The sequence below is a fragment of the Peromyscus eremicus genome, chromosome X, assembly GCF_949786415.1.
Source record: "Peromyscus eremicus chromosome X, PerEre_H2_v1, whole genome shotgun sequence".
Taxonomy (NCBI): Eukaryota; Metazoa; Chordata; class Mammalia; order Rodentia; family Cricetidae; genus Peromyscus; species Peromyscus eremicus.
This window is the reverse complement of record NC_081439.1, coordinates 44657571-44662530: the sequence shown is the minus strand read 5'-3', so window position 1 is coordinate 44662530 and position 4960 is coordinate 44657571. Positions and strand designations below refer to the sequence as shown.

At 39.2% G+C, this 4960-nt stretch overlaps 1 pseudogene; it reads right to left on the bottom strand.

Annotated features, from left to right (window-relative positions):
* Positions 1-4267: 4267 nt before the first annotated feature.
* LOC131899966 (small ribosomal subunit protein eS10-like) lies at positions 4268-4602 on the bottom strand (annotated as a pseudogene).
* Between the last annotated feature and the right edge of the window lie 358 nt (positions 4603-4960).

Here is a 4960-nt window from a genome sequence, read left to right as displayed (position 1 = left end):
CCTATTAATTTTATTTTCCACTTTTATTGAAATATAATTGGCATATATATCTGTTCAATAGTAATAAAGAAAAAAGACTAGCTATTTATTTATTTATTTTTATTTTTTTATTTTTTTTGGTTTTTCGAGACAGGGTTTCTCTGTGTAGCTTTGTGCCTCTCCTGGAACTCACTTGGTAGCCCAGGCTGGCCTCGAACTCACAGAGATCCACCTGGCTCTGCCTCCCGAGTGCTGGGATTAAAGGCGTGCGCCACCACCGCCCGGCAAGACTAGCCATTTAAAAGTTGGGAGACATGAAAAGGGTTTGAGCAAGGAGTGTTGCTAAGAGAGGCTGGAGGGAGGAAGGAGAAGGGAAAAAGTGATGTAATTCTATTTCAATTAAAAAAAAAGGTGAAAAAATCCAGCTAGTAGCAAGCTGGAGAACAAGCCATGAAGCAGTATTTCTACATGATTGTTGATTTAGTTTCTGCTTGAATTCTTGTCCTGACTTCCTAGTGATGGATAGTTACCTGGAAGTGTAAGCTAAAACAAACTTATTCCTCCCTTGGTGTTTATCATGACAACAGAAAACCAACTAAAGTATGTTACATTTATAAATATAAAATAGGAAGAGTAGAAAAGAATGATGTGAACGAGAAGGGCAACAGAAAGAAAAAAAGGGGGAATCTCTTAATTACTTATTTAGTGCTGTAAAGAGACACCATGACCAAGTCAACTTACAAAAGAAAGCTTTTTACTGGGGGCTTGCTTGCAGTTTCAGGGGATGAGTCCATTATTAACATGGCTGGAAAGATGGCAGCAGGCAGGCTGCTGTGTTGTTAGAGAAGTGGCTTCCATCTTCTTTACAGGCAGGGAGAAGAGAGAAACTGGGCAAGTGAGGGCTTTTGAAGCCCCAAAGCCCATCCCAGTAACTTGCTTCCTCCAGCAGGCCCACATGACCTAATCCTTCCAAAACAGCTCCTCCAACTAGGAAGCAAGCATTGAAATATATGAGCCTACAAGCCCATTCCCACTACACAGGGAAAGGGAGAAAACACATTATTTCTTATCTACTTTAAAGGTGTATTTCATAATTCCAAATAAACTTCTGATATTATCTACTAATTTTCTTTTCCACCTTTATTGAGATATAATTGACAGAATTTGTATTTAAGGTATTTATTGTGATGATTTCATAAATACATTGTAAAATGATTGTGATTGAACTAGCTAATATCTTCCACCTTACTTAATTGTCATTTAAATTTAAATTAAATGTGTTATTATTATATTATTATTATTATTATTATTACTATGTTTGTGTGGTCTGTGACTATGAGTGCTCACAGCCAAGCCACAGTACACAGGAGGAGGTCAAAGGACCACTTCAGGAGTTGGTTCTCTTCTTCCACCATGGGTTTTGGGAATACAGCACAGGTTCCAAACACTGTTATTCTCTGAGCCCTTTCAAAGTCCTTATCGGTATAATTTTAGTAATATGAACATTTAAAATCTGCTTTCAGACACAGGGATTGCCCAATGACAGAGAAATGGATGAGATCTACATGAACAACATGGACGTGAGTGGAGGTAATGACGGGCAAGGGTCCAGGGAAAGAGAGCTTAGGGGAGTGGGAGATCCCAGCTGGATCAAGAACAGAGAGGGATAACAAGCAAAAAGAGACCATGATAAATGAAGACCCCATGAGAATAGGAAGAAGCAAAGTGCTAGAGAAGTCCACAGAAATCCACAAAGATACCCCCAAAATAGACTACTGACAATGGTCGAGAGACAGCCCGAACTGACCTACTCTGGTGATAGGATGGCCAAACACCCTAATTGTTGTGCTAGAAACCCCATCCAATGACTGAGGGAACCGGATGCAGAGATCCATGGCTAGGCCCCGGGTGGAGCTCCAGGAGTCCAATTGGCGAAAAAGAGGAGGGTTTGTATGAGCGAGAATTGTTGAGACCAAGGTTGAACAAAGCACAGGGACAAATAGCCAAACGAATGGAAACACATGAGCTATGAATTAATAGCTGAGGAGCCCCCAACTGGATCAGGCCGTCTGGATAAGTAAGACAGTTGATTAGCTCGATCCGTTTGAGAGGCATCCAGGCAGTTAGACTGGGTCCTGTACTCAGTGCATGAGTTGGCTGTTTGAAACCTGGGGCTTATACAGGGACAGTTGGCTCGGCCTGGGAGGAGGGGACTGGACCTTCCTGGACGGAATCTACCAGGTTGAACTCAATCCTCAGGGGAGGCTTTGCCCTGGAGGAGATGGAAATGGAGGGGTAGGCTGGGGGAAAGGGGGGCGGGAGGGGGGAGGACAAGGGAATCCGTGGCTGATATGTAAAATTAAATTAAATTATAAAATAAAAAAATCTGCTTTCATAAAATTTCCAACTGAAGGTACCATATTTTACATTAGCTCTTCAAATTTACTTTAATTGAAAAAGTAAAATTATTTTACCAGCATTTGTTGATTGCCTCTCCTATTAAGGACCACTGTATAGTTTGCTTCTTTGAATTAAACATTTTTAGATATTCCATAAATGTGAGATTAGAGAGAATTCGTCCTGTAGTATCTGGCATTTTCTCCCAAATGGCAAGAATTTCAATGTTTTATGATTAAGTGATATTTGCTTTCCTTTTCCCCCTTCTCCACTTTTCACACAAGTCCTGCTGTAATCTACAGATGTTTTATGAAATACTTTTGTAAATAACTGCTAAGGTACATTAGTTCTCTAGTACAATTTAACTCTAATGTTTCATTGTTATATTTATTTGTCTGTTTATTTATTTATTTATTGGTTTTGGCTTGTATTGTCAGTCCATTGATAAACATGACTAAGGTGTTAAAGCAACCAAATATTATTGTATTTGAGTTTCATTTTTCTATTAGATGTAATAGTTTTGTTGTGGACAATTAGTTACTCCAACATGAATGCAGATACATTCAAAAGTGTTCACTCTTTGTGATTTTAATGCAATCTCCAGCTTTTTTTAACTTAAAATCTGTTTTTGCAATGTAAGGAAAAAACAATGATCTACATTCGTTTCTCAGTTGCATGGTATATATTTTTCCTTCTCTTTACTTTCAGATGATATGTGCTTTACCGAGAAAATGAATTGTTTCATGGGCAGCATGTCACTGAGTCTTTTTTTAAAATTTATTCATCCATTTTTAAATCATGTTTGGCATCTTATACTGTAGTGGGTAGCCATTCCAGCTTTGATCTGGAAGTTCCAACCCCCATTTAGGCTTCAGTAACGGTCATGCCTACAAGGCGGGGCCAAGAGAGGACCCTGAAGACCCGGGATCCAGATGGGCCGGCTCTCTTGGTTCCTGGACCCTGGACACTAGAGGTAGACCGAGCCAAGTTCTCCAGAGAACACCACCAGACTGTGCTACATCTTCCCCAGACCCTGCAACCTACCTATCCCTTCATTTGTAAGTTACGCCACTAAATAAATAAATAATAACTCCCTTTTAACTATGTGGAGTGGCCTTAATAACTTCACCAATATTATACATTTGTTTTCTGAAAGTTGTTATTACTATTTAAATAAAATTCATGTTACTATTTTTAAGTTTTAAATGTATTTATTTTATGCATATGAGTTTTTTTACTGGCATGGGTGTATGTGCACCAAGGGCACAGCTGGTACCTGAGGCGTTAAGAAGGGGGCATAAGATCCTCTAGAACTGGAGTTAGGTGTGGTTGTGAATCAATATATGAGTTCTGGGAGCAGAACTCAAGTCTTCTGCAAGAGCAACAAATGCTCACAAGTACCAAGCTATTTCTCCCACCCACATTTTGATATTTTTCCTGTTGTTTTATATATCTGCTTCTTTCTTCTGCATTTGTTGTCATGATTTGGTGGAATTTTTTGTATTAATGTTTGATTCTGTTTCACTCTCACGTACCTATTCTTCTAGTGGGTTTTCACTTTAGCAAACTAGTAGTTGTGGTTGTGATCTTCTCTTTCCTTTTTAAAATTTGTGTGTGTGTGTGTGTGTTCTTCTGTGTGTGTTCAATGTGGGAGTACATGTGACCTAGCTCCAGTGTAGTTAGAGGTTAACATATGGTGATAGTCAGGTCTCTCTTCATCATGAGAGTGTCTGTAATCAAATTTAGATCGTCAGGATTTGGATCAAGCACATTTATTCTTTGAACCATCTTACTGGTTCCATTGGCTCTTTTCTAATATAAAACCTTGGAGGTTTTTTTTTCACATTTTTTTCTTAAAAGTTTACTCAATACAGCAAGCATATCTCCAACTTCACTGAGGTGGCTGACCAAATCCATGACCAAAGCCACCTCTACACTGGAATTCAGTCACTGAGCCAGCCTAGGCCTCAGCTTTCTTGTCAGCACCAGGGGACACAGTACTCCTTCTGTAGTTGCCTCTGTCTGCCTCCCCTCTTGAGAATCTTGCAGGTCGCTCACCCTCTGGACCTTTGGGCTTCAGAGACTGCAAGGTCTTCATTACATGAAGGCTTGGGCGCATTCTTGTCTGCTAGATCAGGGTGTTTGGGCATCCTTCTTGGCAACCATCACTCCTTCCATAAAAAAGAGTTCATAGATGGCAATCTGGTTCTTCTTAAACATCAACATTGTGACAGCTGCCACAAAACCTTATTAAGATGGTCTGATGGTTATTTATTTCCCTGTTTATACTTGTTTTAAAGAGGAATTTATTTCTCCCTAATTTCTGGAGCAGCCTTGATGTAGTATTCTTGGTTTGCAAGCCTTTATTTATTTTTTCTTGTTCTCAGATACTGAAAATATCATTCTATCATCTTTTAGTCTACCAAGTTATTATGGAGAGGTTTGCAGTGAGTCTAATGAGGATTCTCTGTTATATGACTTGGCACATCAATTGCTGTCATTAGAACTCAGATTGCCCTTTTAATGGTGAAATTGCTATTTTCCTTGGATGGAGGGAATTTTATTGATCAAATGTATTTTTTCT